Source organism: Pyrus communis, chromosome 1, assembly GCF_963583255.1.
Source record: "Pyrus communis chromosome 1, drPyrComm1.1, whole genome shotgun sequence".
Lineage (NCBI taxonomy): Eukaryota > Viridiplantae > Streptophyta > Magnoliopsida > Rosales > Rosaceae > Pyrus > Pyrus communis.
In genome coordinates this window covers 30712211-30730673 of record NC_084803.1, presented here as the reverse complement: position 1 = coordinate 30730673, position 18463 = coordinate 30712211, and positions in this window count along the sequence as shown.

The following is an 18463-nucleotide window of genomic DNA, read 5'->3' as shown; positions in this document are numbered from 1 at the left end:
TGATAATTGCTTGGATAATCTGACCTTAATTTTGAAACGATGTGTTGAAACTAACCTTGTCTTGAATTGGGAGAAATGTCACTTTATGGTGAAACAAGGTTTAGTTTTAGGACATATTGTTTCAGAAAAAGGAATTGAAGTAGATAAATCGAAAATAGACCTTGTACGTCACTTACCCTCTCCGACTTCGGTTAGAGAGGTACGTTCGTTTCTTGGCCATGCAGGGTTCTATAGGCGTTTTATCAAGGACTTCTCCAAGATGTCCAACCCTCTTTGCCGATTGCTTCAAAAAGATGTGTCATTCAAATTTGATGAAGAGTGTAATTCGGCATTTAACCAACTCAAGGAGAAGCTAGTCTCGGCCCCCATTATTGTACCTCCAGATTGGAGCCTTCCGTTCGAGCTCATGTGCGATGCATCCGACTATGCATTAGGAGCTGTTCTAGGACAAAGAAGAGACAAGCGGCCGCATGTCATATACTATGCCTCTCAGACTCTCAATGATGCCCAATTGAACTACTCCACGACGGAAAAAGAACTTCTAGCTGTGGTTTTTGCTTTAGATAAATTCCGTTCATATTTAATTGGAACTAAAGTAATCGTTTATTCTGATCATGCAGCTTTGAGGTACTTGCTCACGAAAAAGGAAGCAAAGCCGAGGCTTATCCGATGGATGCTTCTTCTCCAAGAATTCGATATCAAAATCCGGGACAAGAAAGGAAGTGAAAACGTGGTGGCTGACCACTTGAGCCGTATGGTGCATGAAGAGGATGCCGTGCCTATCATAGAGACATTCCCAGATGAGCAACTGATGTCTGTCAAGGTAAGTGAACCCTGGTATGCTGATTTGGTGAATTATTTAGTGTCTAAACATGTTCCTAGTAAATTACTTAAACACCAATGTGATAAATTGAAGAAAGAGGCACGGTTTTATGTGTGGGATGACCCGTATTTGTGGAAATATTGCCCTGACCAGGTTATACGTAGGTGTGTGCACGATTCTGAGTTTAATGCTATTCTAACCTTTTGTCACACTTATGCTTGTGGGGGACACTTTGGCACTCAAAGAACAGCACTTAAGGTGTTAGAATGTGGTTTCTATTGGCCTACCATCTTTAGGGATGCTAGAACATTTTGCATGTCTTGTGATAGATGCCAAAGAACGGGCAATATTGGTCCTAAACAACAAATGCCACAAACCCCCATTTTTAGTGTTGAAATCTTTGACGTTTGGGGTATTGATTTTATGGGTCCGTTTCCTTTGTCACATGGGTTTCTGTATATATTGCTTGCTGTGGACTATGTGTCGAAATGGGTGGAAGCAAAAGCCACCCGAACTAATGATTCTCGAATGGTTGCAGATTTTGTGAAAACTAACATTTTTGCAAGGTTTGGAATGCCACGAGTGCTAATCAGTGATGGAGGTTCCCATTTTTGCAATCGAACCATCGAAGCGTTGCTCAAGAAATACAATGTCATGCATAAGGTGGCCACACCTTATCATCCTCAAACGAGCGGGCAAGCCGAGGTTTCGAATAGGGAAATCAAGCAGATTCTTGAGAAGACCGTGGGGCCTACAAGGAAGGATTGGAGTTTGCGCTTAAACGATGCATTGTGGGCGTATCGCACTGCCTACAAAACCCCCATTGGGATGTCACCTTTTCGGCTCATCTATGGGAAGCCATGCCATCTTCCCGTCGAACTAGAGCATCGTGCACATTGGGCCGTCAAAACGTTCAATATGGACCTTGATACCGCAGGTTTACATAGGAAGCTTCAATTATGTGAGCTTGATGAAATCCGAAATGAAGCATATGAGAATGCCCGGATTTACAAGGAGAAAACAAAGGCATTTCATGACAAGATGATTCGTGCCAAGACGTTCTCTATTGGGCAGAAAGTGTTGTTGTTCAATTCTCGCCTTCGGTTGTTTCCGGGTAAGTTGCGTTCCAAATGGGTTGGTCCTTTTATTGTCACTAATGTTTTCCCTCATGGTGCAGTGCAAATCAAAAGTTCAAGGACGCAGCAAGAATTCAAAGTGAATGGGCATCGATTGAAGCCCTATTACGAGATGTTTGAGGAGCATGTCGTGGAGGAGGTACCCCTCCATGCCGTGGAACTTAGTCAAGCTTAAACGGAGGTACCGTCCGGCTGCAAGACGTAAAAGCAAGCGCTACTTGGGAGGCAACCCATGCATTCAACAAAGGAAGACTTAGAAAGCACTCCAAATCCAGATTCCTAAAAAACTCTTCTCTTTGTTGCTATTTCGTTTCTGCCTTGTTAGGTTGTTTAGTTGTTATTGTTTGTTTATTTATTAATTGTGTGAGTCTATGATTGCAACATTGAGAAAATGTTTGATTTATTGATAGGCACTGCTAAACAAAGAAAGATGGTGCTTCACAAAGGTTGTTTGCTTGAGGCCCCACTACGTGGCTTTACTCTTGAAGCGGATGGCGTAGGAACAGAAGGCATCGGAACAGAAGGCATCGGAGCGGAAGGCATAGGAGCAGAAGGCATCGGAGCGGGAGGCATCGGAGCTAGAGCATTCCAGGCCTCAATACTTGGCCAAGCGCTGGTTGAGCCAGGAAAAAGGTGCCTCTGGAGGAAAGACGAAAACCTTTGACGGTCACTGTGAATCCGACCTTCAGACTCTTGCAGCTCATCAAGCTTCCTCTTCATGCCCGTCGAATAGTTGTTGGCAAGCACGTGCAAGCTTCTATTCTCGTACTTAAGCTGCTGGATCTCCTGCTTGAGACTTTCCACCTCTGCCATCGATGATTCTACCTGACGGGAGCGGGCAAGCAGGCGTTGGCCCATGTTGGACACAGAACTCGCACACTGAACACTAAGTGCGAGGGACTCTTGAACAGCCAACTCATCGGACCGTCCTGACAGCAGCCTACTATCTTTTGGAGTGAGGAGGTTCCTAGCTACTATTGTAGCTGTTGTGGCGTCCTGCATCACGGAGTCTTCACCTGTGAGAGGACCGTTAGAAGAAAAGAAAGAAGGGCGCCATACGTTACCTTGACGCGGCGCGCCCGTATCACTGCTAAGGCTCAATTCCAAGCTAAGGTTCGATGAGTTTGCCATTTTCCAAAAGTGTTCAAAGAGAAGGGATGGAGTTAAATTTCAAAGGGCCGGAGTCGATTTTCAAGATGGGAAATCTTCAGAGTGTGTTTGTTGTGGTGATCGATAGCTCAATAAAAAAGCCAAGGCGACGCGTCCACCAATTCAAAAAGCCGGAATTTCCGGCGTAATTTAGGCGACGCTTTCTCGGCTTTTCAGAAGGCGCGTTCAACTTTGTCAAAAGATTTCTTCTTTTCAGACAACACGTGGAGGCCATCATCACAACTACACATCTTTAGCCGACAAGCGCAAAGTTCGGCGACGCTTTCTCTGCTTTTCAGAAGACGCGTGCAGCTTTGTCAAAAGGAGCCGCATCTGCACTACCACGTGTCGCTCAGAAATCGAAGGTGAGCGACATAAAAATTGTTCAAATGTTGTTCCTTGCTGTTTTAAGGTGTTTTTAAGTTGTTTTAGAGTGTTTTAGTATGTTTTGTTTTTATAACTCCGAAAAGCACATAAAAATTTGCAAAATTGTTTTGAAAAGCCTAAAAAGAGTGTTTTGAGTCGTTTTTGTGAGTTTGTGTCTTAGGGTACCTTCCAACACAATGATAAGGATTTGGTTTATAATTGCATGACGGTTAGAAAGAGTTATAAACATAGAGAAAAGTTTGATTTACTCTTGGTATATGCTTGGTTATGGTTATAATGTATGACTTCACATGCAATCATAAAAGAAAAAAATTCATTTTTGTAACATGCTTGAAGGAAGGAACTCAAACAAACGCTACAACCCTGAGAGACTTGAGCCTATAACGTTCTTTGGAGAGTATAATCTGTGATTTCTTGTTTTCTAAAGTCGTTGCATGATCTCATTATTCTTTGCTTGGTTACTACTTAGAAGGCGTTTCATCATATAGTTCCAAATGCTAGAACTCATGCCCATTTCATTCAAAGCATGTTATTGATTTGCATAACACATATTCAAGATGAAGTTGTGTAGTTGCCACCATAGCCAAATAGCCTCGCTTCCCATATTTCGTATATGTTGTAAGTTGTACCCCCGTTGAGCCGTGTTAGCCCATGTTCTTTGTTAACCCACTTTTTCCTCACCTAGCCTAGCTTAGGACAATCCCCACCCTTGTTCTTAAAAGATAGTGAGCATGACTTAATTGAATTCCTTTTGAGTTACATTATGAAAGAAAATAAGTGTGGGGGAGAGAATGTTTAAGTATTTATGTTTTGAGATTCAAAAGAAAAGAAAAAGAAAAGAAAAAAAAAAAAAAAAAAAAAGAGAAAAGAATAAGTGATTGAATAAAGGTTCCAAAACACCAATTCTGGGCGTAAATTGTCTAAATTCTCCCTTTTTGTTCAAAAGTTGAGTTTTCATTCAAAAGTGAATTCTAAGTTGATTCAAATGCTTTGCTCACTATTTCTTTAAGAACCTTTGTTTTCCATATCCCTTCTTTGTTATCCACATACCCCAAGCCCCGTTACAACCCTCGACTTCTATCTTGAGTGTTGTGTATTTCAATTTGTGGAGTTTGAACTTGGTATGAGCTTATGGTGTCACTGGTTCTCGCGTCTAAGTAGTAGCATTCCATTCATGAGATCATATCTAAACATGCTTATTAACTCCAGAAATTGCGTTCTTTGTGATACTTATATGTGAGTGTTCGTTTTCATGTTACATCAATCTTCTCACATATGACTAGATTAGGGTGTGTAGTTAGAAATTCTGAGTGAAAATCGAGTGCATATCTTGTAAGGAATTGAGCAAAATCTCTAAGGCATGTTACTACATTCAAAACATGGTTTTAAATGCTTAATTGTGAACTAGTATATGGTGACTATGATTAAGAATGTACTTAAGTGTGAAGATGACTAAAATCTGTGAGAATGATGATTTTTAACATGTCATGTGCATTGGAAATCCCTAAGACGATTGTTGGAAGGTTTAGGTTTTGTTTTGTTTTTCTGTTTTGCTCGAGGACTAGCAAAAGATAAGTGTGGGGGAGTTTGATAGGAGCATATTCATGCGACTTAAATGGCTTGTTCTCGTGCATTTACGTTATGTTTCTCTCGTTATTTTAGTCCTTTATGCTTCTTTTGTGTGTTTTCAGGTTCTAAGGGCCTAGGGAGCAAGAAAGTGCATTTTGAGGCCATTTGGAGCATTTTTGGGCATGGATTGGATAGCTTATCCATGGAGCCAAGAGGATGGATGAATTTGAAGGCCTTGTATTCACTTTGGACATAAAACAAAGGGCCTAGCCCATTCTCTCTTATTCTCTCCCTTATAGCCATGCAAAGAACCATCCATTCCATAAAAAACAATCCATCAATTCACATGCAAAACCACCATTAACACACATGCACCCAAACAAAGCCAACCTAGCTAACCCTACATGCATTCTTTATTCACTCTTCATCATTGCATTCATTCTCCAAACACTTTCATTAATTAAAACACATTTGCACATCCACTCATTCTTTCCCCAAAGCCGTGCCTTTCCCTTCCACTTTCCAACCTTTCCAAATGCAATTTCATCAAACACATGCATTCCCTTCACTTTCACCCACATGCAAATTTAATCATTCACTCAAGCACCCTTGTGCCTTGTTTCCCCCTTTGTTCCCACCAATCACATGCATCATCATCATTCAACCAAGCCTAACCCGTGCATTCCCCCTAATTCCAGCACCAAAACATGCACTCACATGCATTTTCACCACCATTCACACACACATGCATCCTGAAATTCTTGCCGTGCATTTCATACCCTTTCTAGCCATTTCATTTCATCATTACACCACCATTCACACCCCTTTAATCCACATGCAGCCACATATTCATTCACTTAATCATTAAGCCACACATTCACACACACACACCCAAAACACATCCATGTCGTGGCCTACTCACAATTCCAGCATCTTCACATGTCTTTCTAGCTTTCCCTTTCATTTCCACCACTCATTCTTCATCATTGCAGCCACCTACATGCATTATTCATTAACATTTCATCATATAGCCAGAAAATAAGCAAGAAAACACTCAATGCCGTGCCTTCACACACCATTTCAGCACATTCCAACACCTTCACATGCAATTCCAGCTTTCACATGTTTTTCTAACTGATTTTCCATCATTAATTAGCCACTTGCATCTTAAACAAACAGCCATATGTTCCCTCCACTACTCCTATAAATACCCTTGCATTCATTCATTCAAGAACATCTCATATTTCCATTCACAACACTTCACACAACACAAACACAACCCTTGTGCCGCAAATCATTTCCATTTTTGTGCAGTTTTTCTCCTCCATTGCAGCCACTATCCAACCACTTCCCATCCCTCCAAAACACTTCACATAATCCCCAAAGCTCACCTTAGACCTTGTGCCACAACAACGAGGAGGAGAAGAGTGCCTAAACGTTCATACAATTCAAGTTTGAGTTGTTGGAATGTTTAGGTGTTTCTTTGATTTCAATGTATGAATTCAATTTTCTTTGTTTTGTAATGGAAGAGAAGAGTGCCTAAACGTTCATACAATTCAAGTTTGAGTTGTTGGAATGTTTAGTTGTTTCTTTGATTTCAAGGTTATGAGGAACTAAACCCCCTTTAGCTAGGGGGTGATTCGAAACTATGTTTATATTTGCAATATGAATTGATTAACTTTCGTTGGAATTTCATAAGTTGTGGATTCAATTCGTTTAAACTGTTTGATTGATAACTTATTTATGTATGTTCATTGAGATTGCAAGCTTAATTTTCATGCATGTATATGACGCTAGAATATAAGTGAGTTTCACCTAATCGTTATGAACTTATATTCACAAGTAGTGGAGGTTGCTTATAAACAATCGCGTTAAACGAATTCTTGGCATAAGTTTTATGCGTATTCCATAGTAACGAATGCCTCATCAACACTCATAATTTTCATTGAACTTAATGATCTTTGTTGAATGTCTCTATCATGCGTATTCCATAGTTAGGGACTTTGATTAAGAATAATTTGGTTGTAATGCGTATTCCATTCAATCCAACGAATTTAGGGAAATCTGAAAGTTAATCTAAGCGGACCTAATTAACTTGGAGCATTGAGTTTCACAACTTATCGAAAGACCAACTGAGAATCAATATTGTATGCAAGTGTAACATGTGTGGAGAAGAACCCCTTGGCTATTCCATCATCCATATTTTCATCACATTCCTATTTACATTTTGCCTTTAATTATATTCTGTCTTTTTAATTTAATATCGTCCAAACACATTTCCCCCATATTTCGTCTAAGCAGTTTAAGCCTTTCAAAGCTATTCTGAGTCATAGTAGTCTTGTTAAGAGTCTTTACATTTAGTTTTTGTGTTTTCAAGTCAATTCAAAATAGATTAGCACCCCTAGTTAATCCCCGGTTAGAACGATCCCTATTTGCTCATATACTACAATTGTCATCCATAGGGTTTAATTTGTGTGTCAAGTTAATTTACGCACCAGAAGACGTGTTCAACTTTGTCAAAAGATTTCTTCTTTTCAGACAACACGTGGAGGCCATCATCGCAACTACACATCTTTAGCCGACAAGCGCAAAGTTCGGCGACGCTTTCTCTGCTTTTCAGAAAACGCGTGCAGCTTTGTCAAAAGGAGCCGCATCCGCACTACTACGTGTCGTTCAGAAAGCAAAGGGGCGTCGTTCAGAAATCGAAGGGGCGCCTGCTCAGAAATCGAAGAGGCGTCGTTCAGATATCGAAGAGACATTTGTCGACAAGGGTAAAAGAACAGTACCACCACTTGATATTATCTCTATATATGTCGACCTTCGTCTTTTATGGCAAGGCAAACCTGAAGAAAATGCCCAACTCTCCCTCACCTCTGAGGGCGCACTCCCAGCAAAGCCTTTCGAAATACTCAATTCTTTCTTCTTCCCCAAAGATGATACCAGATGCCTGGAGTACAGATGACCCAGGAGGAAACGGCGGATTGAAGTATGCTGATTCATTCACCGCTTCTTCAAAAGCAAAGGTATCTCATATCATCAAGGTCAAAAGCAAAAGTATCTCATATCATGCTTTTTCCCTGTCTTTTTCTTTGTCCTTGTTCTTACTCGCATGGCAAAGTAAAAAAAGCAATCAGCCGGCACTTGGAGTCAGTCTTCCGATCTGGATCCAACTGCCTGGAATCTATTCCTGATTGCTTACCTAGCGTTGCTCTCGAGTAGTCATCTTCAACGGTTGATACACTTCCAGAGAAGGGACCACTTCTGCAAAGGGGAGCGAGTAAGGCAAGTGAAAATGATACATTGAAGCATGTGGAGACAAACATAGGCTGAGTTATCCTCCAACCCTTTTCAAAACGAATTGGAAAGATTGAACAAAGAAACAGACCAAAGGGGTAAGCTCAGACCTTCGGGGAAGACCAAAAGAATCCTCCAGCCCAGTAGCACAAAGGAAAATCAACAAGTGGAGGAGACCAAAAGAATCATGCAGCCCAGTTCAAGAGTATGCCTGTGGAATCACCAAGATCAATGCCTCAATGCAATCACCAAGGAGAAGAGGGAATTTACACTCCATAACCAGATTTGCGTCCCTAAACTCTTCTCTTTGTTAATTACATTCTGCCATGTTTAGTATGTTTAAATGCTTTTTGTGTGTTTACTTATGTTTTGTGTGAATCTATGCTTAAAACATTGAGGACAATGTTTGATTTAAGTGTGGGGGGGGGGGGGGGTAACTAAAGTGTTTTGATGCAAATTCGTAGGGTTTTATCCACCATAACTTCTAATGTTGTTCCTTGCTGTTTTAAGGTGTTTTTAAGTTGTTTTAGAGTGTTTTAGTGTGTTTTGTTTTATAACTCCGAAAATCACATAAAAATTTGAAAAAAACATGTTTTGAAAAGCCTAAAAAGAGTGTTTTGAGTCGTTTTTGTGTGTTTGTGTCTTAGGGTACCTTCCAACAAAATGACAAGGATTTGGTTTGTAATTGCATGACTGTTAAAGAGAGTTATAAACATGGATGAAAGTTTGATTTACTCTTGGTATATGCTTGGTTATGGTTATAATGTATGACTTCACATGCAATCATAAAAGAAAAATTCGTTTTTGTAACATGCTTGAAGGAAGGAACTCAAACAAACGCTACAACCCTGTGAGACTCGAGCCATTACCTTCTTTGGAGAGTTATTTTCTGTGATTCTTTGTTTTCTAAAGTTGTTGCATGATCTCATTATTCCTTGCTTGGTTGCTACTTAGAATGCAATTGTATCATGATAGAACTAAATGCTAGAACTTATATCCGTTTCATTCAAAGCATGACATTGAATTGCATAACATATATCAAGATGAAGTTGTGTAGTTGCCACCATAGCCAAATAGCCTTACTTCCCATATGTCGTATATATTAGTTTTAACCCCGTTAAGCCTCGTTTAGCCTATTTTCTTTGCTAACCACATCACCCCTTACCTAGCCTAGAGTAGGACTTTCCTATACCCTTGTTCTTAAAGTATAGTGAGCATGACTTAAATGAATTCCTTTTGAGTACATTATGAAAGAAAATGAGTGTGGGGGAGAGAATGTTTTGTTCTTAAGCGTTTATGTATGTTTTGAGAGTCAAAAGAAAAGAAAAAAAAAATTGTGAAAAACATATGAAAAAGAAAAACAGAAAAGAAAAGAAAGAAAGAAAGAAAAAAAAAAAGAGCTTGTTCTCCCTTTTTGTTCAAAAGTTGAGTTTTCATTCAAAAGTGAATTCTAAGTTAATTCAAATGCTTTGCTCGCTATTTCTTTAAGAACCTTTGTTTTCCATATCCTTTCTTTGTTAGCCAAACACCTTTAGCCCCGTTTCAACCCTTATGCTTCTATCTTGAGTGTTATGTGTTTCAATTTGTGGAGTTTGAACTTGGTATAAGCTTATGGTGTCACTGGTTCTCGCTTCTAAGTAGTAGCATTCCATTCATGAGATCATATTCATGTCATTATCGTAAATCCGGAAAATGCTTTCTTTGTTATAACATATGTGAGATACTAGTCTTTCATGTTTACATCAATCTCTCACATATAACTAGTGTAGGGTGTGTAGTCAGAAAATCTATGTGAAAATAGAGTGCATTCTAGTAAGGAATTGAGGAAATTCTCTAAGGCATGTTACTCCATTCGAAATGGTTTTAAATGCTTAAATGTGAACTAGTATGTGGTGACTATGATTAAGAATGTACTTAAGTGTAAAGATGGCTAAAATCTGTGGGAATAATGATTTTTAACTTGTCATGAGCATTGGAAATCCGTGAGACGATTGTTGGAAGGTGTAGGTTGTGTTTTGTTCGTTTTGTCTAGTTTCGTGTTCTTTTGTTGTTTTGTTTTGCTCGAGGACTAGCAAAAGATAAGTGTGGGGGTATTTGATAGGAGCATATTCATGCGACTTAAATGGCTTGTTCTCGTGCATTTACGTTATGTTTCTTTAGTTATTTTAGTACTTTAAGCTATTTTCGTGTGTTTGTAGGTCCAAAGGGCTAAAGGAGCAAAAAGATGCATTTTGGAGACTTTTGGAGCACTTTTGGGCTAAGGATGGATAGCTTATGCTTGGAGCCAAAGTGTTGGACGAAATTGAAGACCTAATTGAAGACCAAAGTGTTGGAACCTTGTTCCCTTTAGTTTTAGGACATTTAAACCTTTCCTAATCCCATTCATCAACACATGCATTCACATGCATTCACCCTTTAAACCATTAAATCCACATGCTTTCCTATTCAATTAAATCAGCCACATGCATTCATCATCATAACCTAGCTGTCATTCCACTTCATTGCACATGCATCTTCAAATAAATCAGCCATTCCACATGCATATTCAACCTAGCTGTCATTGCACATGCATTCACTCTTTAATTCACATGCATTTACTCTTTAATTCACATGCAAAACATCCCATTCCATCTCCCATTTCAGATTGCATTCCATAATCATTCACTCACCTTTAATCCACATGCATCTTCCATAAATCAAATCAGCCACATTCACCACCACATTCACTCACCACAAACATTCCACATGCATTCATCAACATATCTAGTTGTCACTCACATGCATTTCCTTCATCATTTCCAACCCACATGTCCCTTTAATCATTCAAACATACACCCATTCACCACCAGAAATCATCCTTGCCATGAGTTCCCATCAGATTTCCATCATATTCACATGCATTCCATCCTTTAAAACATTGCACATGCACTCCCTTTAATTAATTAAGCCACATGCACTCCCATCCATTTCATCATTGTAGCCAACACATGCTTTCACATGCATTTTCAGATTGTCCCCTTGCACATGCAGCCACTTATTCAAAGCACATGCATTTCCACCCTTTAATCACATGCATAAATCAGCCACATGCATCTCCCATCACCATTCCAGATTTCCACCACCCTCCTAGCTGTCATGTTCCCCCCATTTCACCTATAAATAACCCTTCATTGCAGCCACAAAGGGGGGGATCCATTCACCACAGAAATAAGGCCTTTGTGCCAGAAATTCATCCATTCCATAAACACTTCCATTCCATTGTACATACCACCAACACATCCCCCTTTGTGCCGTGAGTTTCCCTTACAATCCAAACACCATCCTTCCATTTTCACCACTCCCCAAACCATTCACACCATCAAACTATCCTTAGACCTTGTGCTACAACGAAGAGGAAGAGAAGAGTGCCTAAACGTTCATACAATTCAAGTTTGAGTTGTTGGAATGTTTAGGTGTTTCTTTGATTTCAATGTTAATTTCAATACTCTTTGTTTTGTACGTATGAGGAATGGAAGAGAAGAGTGCCTAAACGTTCATACAATTCAAGTTTGAGTTGTTGGAATGTTTAGGTGTTTCTTTGATTTCAAAGTTATGAGGAAATTCGAAATATATGTTTATGCTTGCATTTTGATTTGATTACTTCTAATTGCGTTTCATAAGTTGTGATTCAATTTGTTTAACCGTTTGATTGATAACTTATTTATGTATGTTTATTGAGAGTGCACGCTTAATTTTCATGCATGAATATGACGCTAGAATATAAGTGAGTTTCACCTAATAGTTACGAACTTATATTCACAAGTAGTGGAGGTTGCTTATAAACAATCGCGTTAAACGAATTCTTGGCATAAGTTTCATGCGTATTCCATAGTAACGAATGCCTCGTCAACACTTATAATTTTCATAGAGCGTAATGATTCTTGCTTGTATCTCTATTATGCAATCATGTAGGGGACTTGTGGGGAATGTTTTGAATTGTTGTATGCGCTAACCCATCCAATTCAATAACGTTAGGAAGATTTGAAGGTTAATTAGTGCATCACGGTTAACTTGGGGTGTTGAGAATTCATGATTTATTGAAATGCAATTGGAAATCGTTTTATTATGCAAGTATAACATGTATGGAGATGAACCCCTTAGCTAGCCTTCATTCCATTCATTCTATCACATTCACATTTACATTTTGCTTTAATTTACAATCTGTACATTTTAGTTTAATTTCGTAAAAACCTAAATCCCCCTTTACTTTAATGTCAAATTAGTTAGAAATACATTTAGTTTGTGTTTTTACGTTTGTGATTCAATTTGTTACATAAATTCGTCCAAAGTACTCAAAGTGCTCAAAACTGCCCAGAAAGTGATTTTAAGGCAGTTTTGAGTGTTTTGGGTGATGTTTGAGTCTTTTGGTTTGTTTTAATGTTTTAAGTGTTTAGTTTTACATTCTTTGAGTTAGTTTAGTGTTTTATATTGTGTTTTTACATTCTTGAGTCAAGTTATTACTTAATTTCGTCCAAATTTGTGTTTGTGCTCAAATCTGCCCAGAAAGTGGTTTTTAGGCAGATTTGAGTGTGTTTGTGTTGTTTTGAGTCTTTTGGTTTGTCTTAGTGTTTTAAAGTTTAGTTTTGCATTCTTTGAGTCTAGTATAGTGTTTCATATTGTTATTTTACGTTTTTGAGTCAAATCCAAGTGGTTAACAATCCCTCCTAATCCCCGGTCTAGAACGATCCCTACTTATACATATACTACAATTTGACGAAAAGAGGGTTTAATTTGTGTGCGTATAATTCACGCATCAGAACCCAATCACACCAGGATATGTTCACGAATCGGATGAGAACTCCGAGTCATGAACTAGTACCTAAAACAAGAAACAAAACAAAATTAAGAATCTGGAAAAATAAAAACAAACGAAAATAAAACAATCCAAGGGATTAGCAAAGTTGCTAATCCCCGGCAACGGCGCCAAAATTTGATGCGAGATTTATACGCACACAAATTAAACCCTCTTTTCGTCAAATTGTAGTATAGGTGCAAGTAGGGATCGTTCTGGACCGGGGATTAGGAGGGATTGTTAATCACTTGGATTTGACTCAAAAACGTAAAAACACAATATAAAACACTAAACTAGACTCAAAGAATGTAAAACTAAACTTTAAAACACTAAAACAAACCAAAAGACTCAAACATCACCAAAAACACTCAAAACTGCCTTAAAAACACTTTCTGGGCAGTTTTGAGCACTTTGGTGAATTTGGACGAATTTGTGCAACAAATTGAATCAAAACACTTATAAACACAAACTAAGACACTTTCTAACTAATTTGGACAATAAAGTAAAGGGGATTGAAATTTGGACGAAATTAAACTAAATGAACAAATTGTAATTTAAAGCAAAATGTAAATATGAATGTGAAGAAATAGAATGATGAAAAACTAGTTAGAGGGTTCCTTATCCACACATGAACATAAGCATATAATTTGATTCCCAGTTATGACTTCAACGAACGATGAATGACAATGCTCCAAGTTAATTAGGTTCGCTTAAACTAACTTTCAGATTTCCCTAGATTCATTGGATTGAATGGAATACGCATTACAACCAAATTATTCCTAATCAAAGTCCCTAACCATGGAATACGCATGATAGAGACATTCAACAAAGATCATTAAGTTCAATGGAAATCATAAACATCGACTAGGCATTCATAACTATGGAATACGCATGTTAATCCAGCCTAGGGTTTACTAAACACAATCGTGACTAGCGATCTTTACTACTCATGAATATAAGTTCATAACGATTAGGTGAAATTCCCTTATATCCTAGCATCAAGTTTAGGCATGCAAATTAAGTGTCGACCCTCAACCCACATACATAAACAAGTTCTTAATCAAAACAGAAAAGTAAACCACATCTAAAGTTCATGAATTCATAACTGGAGTAAATCAAATCATAACCAACATATGTACATGGCTTCAAATTCGCCTCTAACTAAAAAGAAATTAGTTCCACATGTTTAATAAAATTGAACAACAAGTTAAATTAAACATGAAAACAGAAACAAAAGAAGAAAGAACTCCAAAAGTTAAAGATGAAATTGATGGAATTGAATGGATGGAAAGTTAGCTACGGGGTTCATCTCCACATATGTTATACTTGCATAATAAAACGATTTCCAATTGCATTTCAACAAATCATTAATTCTCAACGCTCCAAGTTAATTAGGTCCGCTTAAATTAACTTTCAAATCTTCCTAACGTTATTGAATTGGATGATTGCATACGACAACCCAAAACATTCCCCACAAGTCCCCTACATGATTGCATAATAGAGATACAAGCAAGAATCATTACGCTCTATGAAGATTATAAGTGTTGACGAGACATTCGTTACTATGGAATACGCATGAAACTTATGCCAAGAATTCGTTTAACGCGATTGTTTATAAGCAACCTCCACTACTTGTGAATATAAGTTCGTAACTATTAGGTGAAACTCACTTATATTCTAGCGTCATATTCATGCATGAAAATGAAGCGCGCATTCTCAATAAACATACATAAATAAGTTATCAATCAAATGGTTAAACAAATTGAATCCACAACTTATGAAACGCAATTAGAAGTAATCAAATCAAAATGCAAGCATAAACATATATTTCGAATTTCCTCATAACTTTGAAATCAGAGAAACACCTAAACATTCCAACAACTCAAACTTGAATTGTATGAACGTTTAGGCACTCTTCTCTTCCATTCCTCATACGTACAAAACAAAGAGAATTGAATTTAAACATTGAAATCAAAGAAACACCTAAACATTCCAACAACTCAAACTTGAATTGTATGAACGTTTAGGCCCTCTTATCTTTCTCTTCGTTGTAGCACAAGGTCTAAGGATAGTTTGATGGTGTGAATGGTTTGGGGAGTGGTGAAAATGGAAGGATGGTGTTTGGATTGTAAGGGAGGGCACGGCACAAGGGAGTTTTGATGTCTACATTCTGAAATGTGGAAGGATTTTGTGATTGAAATGTGTATGAATGAGTGTGTGTGAATGTTGTGTGAAGTGTGTATGGTTTTTATAGGGAGATGAATGGATGGGAGAGGGAACATGACAGCTAGGTTAAGTGAATGCATGTGCAAAACAGCTAGGATGGCTGAAATTGTAAGGGGAATGCATGTGCAATGTTGGAAATCTGATGGGAGAAAGGTGGATGCATGTGTTGGCTGATTTAAAGAAAGTGAGGGAATGATGAAAGGGGAAACATGACAGCTAGGATGAATGCATGTGGAGTGCATGTGCAAAGTTTTAAAGGATGGAATGCATGTGAATATGCTAGAAATCTGATGGGAATGAATGATTAAATGTGAATGGCTGATTAGAATCTAGGGTGCATGTTGATGCGAGAATTATACGCACACAAATTAAACCCTCTTTTTGACAATTGTAGTAAGTATGTAAGTAGGGATCGTTCTGGACCGGGGATTAGGAGGGATTGTTAATCACTTGGATTTGACTCAAAAACGCTAAAAAACACAATCTAAAACACTATACTAGACTCAAAGAATGCAAAACTAAACTTTAAAACACTAAGACAAACCAAAGACTCAAAATGCTTTAAAGCATAAACTAAATTGATTTCTAACTAAATTGAACAATAAGGTAAAGGGGGATTTAGGTTTTGATTAAACTAAATGACAGATTGTAAATTAAAGCATAAGGAAATGAAGTAAACACAAAATGAATGAATCAACAGCTAATAAAAAGAGATAGCACAAATGGAGATGAAGCTAGAGATTCGATTTCACCATTGCTAAGCCAAGTCCATGCTTGTTAAGTCAGATTATACTCATTCCTCTACTTATTTCTTGGGTTTGTTTCACTTAGATATGATCAGCCATATGATGTGTGGATTTGATCAAATGTCTCTAATCATGAGCCTAATTGTGATGTGCAACTTTGGTTCCTAATCAAGACTATGTAGTGCACAAGAAACTTTCACAAAACCAAAGGGAACACTCGGCAGGATGTTTGCAAAACATTCCCTTCATTCATTCACATATCTACCAAGATTATGCATGATGTGTGCTTTAATCTTGGCTAAACAACCTGTGGTTAATTCAAATGATGATCAAGCATTAAAATCAACACACTAAGTCACAATTAAATCGGAGAATGAAACAAGAAATAGATAGATTAAATGAGAATTCCGAATTAACTACATGGCAATCTTGCAAGGCTACATCGAATCCCTAGAGAGAGATTAGTTACACTTCATGTTTACAAAAGGTTTGACATAAAAATATATAACATGAGTGAACATAGGATTAAGAAGAAAGAACCCTTGAAGCAAAACTGATGTCGAAATCCTTTAAGAAATGGGAGAGTGTATCTAATGGAATGAAGCCGAGAGGAAGTTCCTCATGGTACAAAACAAAGAGAATCAAAGAAACACCTAAACATTCCAACAACTCAAACTTGAATTGTATGAACGTTTAGGCCCTCTTATCTTCCTCTTCGTCGTAGCACAAGGTCTAAGGGATGTTGTTGGTGTGTTGAATGGATTGGGGAATTATGGAAATGGATGAGGGGTGGTGTTTGGATTATAAGGGAATGGTAGCTCAAGGCAATGAGGGAAGATTGGATGTGTTTGTGATGTGTTGTGTATGAAAATGAGATGTGATTTTTGTGTATGAATGCATGGGTTTTTATAGGGGGAATGGGAGAATATGTGGGTGATTGTTTAAGAGTGAATGTGGTTGTTATGATTGAGAGTGCATGTGGATGAAATGATGAAGTAGGAAGGTGGAAATGCATGTGTTGAATTGGTGGTGCAATGATGAAAGAGTAAGTGCATGTGTGTGTGAATGGTGGTGCAATGATGAAAGAGTAAGTGCATGTGTGTGTGAATGGTGTTTCTTGATGGTTTTGGGGTTGTGATGCATGTGAATGCATGTGGCTAAGGGTTGTTGATTGGGCTAGAGGTTTTGCATGGCTCAAAGGATTGTTTGATTGGGCTAGGCCCTTTGTTTTATGTCCAAAGTGCATACAAGGCTTTCAAATTCGTCCAACACTTTGGCTCCAAGCATATGCTATCCATTCCAAGCCCAATTTTGCTCCAAAATGCATCTTTTTGCTTCCTTAGCCATATGAACCTAAAAACACACGAAAATGGCTTAAACTACTAAAACAATTATGAATTAACAACATAGATGCACGAAAACAAGCTAAGTAAGTCGCCTAAATATGCTCCTATCAAATTCCCCCACACTTAGCTTTTGCTAGTCCTCGAGCAAAACAAAATAATAACAAATAAACAAAACGACACTAAACAAGTAAAACACAACCTAAACCTTCCAACAACCGTCTTAGGGATTTCCAATGCACATGACAAGTTAAAAATCATTATTCTCACAGATTTTAGCCATCTTTACACTCAAGTACATTCTTAATCATAGTCACCACATACTAGTTCACAATTAAGCAATTAAAACACATTTCAAATGTAGTAACATGCTTTAGAGAATTTACTCAATTCCTTACTAGAATGCACTCTATTTTCACACAGATTTTCTGACTACACACCCTACACTAGTTATATGTGAGAGATTGATGTAAACATGAAAGACTAGTATCTCACATATGTTATAACAAAGAAAGCATTTTCTGGATTTACGATAATGACATGAATATGATCTCATGAATGGAATGCTACTACTTAGAATGAGAACCAGTGATTCCATAAGCTCATATCAAATCCAAACTCCACATTATTGAACACGATCAAGATAGAAGTCAAAGGGGTGTAACGGGGCTAGGGTACTGGTTAACAATGAAAGGTGAAGGATAAACAAACATTCTTAAAGCACTAGTGAGCAAAGTATTGAATTAGGCACTTAGAATTCCCTTTAGAGCGCGGAAAACAACTTTTAGACTAATAGGGGAAATTCAAACAACTCTTATTTTTCTTTTTCTTTTTTCAAAATTTTTTTTTTTTCTTCTTTTTTTTTTCTTCTTTTTTTTCTTCTTTTTTTTAGCCGTGCCTATGGCACAACAATTCTCATCAATAATCCTTCCCCCACACTTATTTTCTGCAACATATTA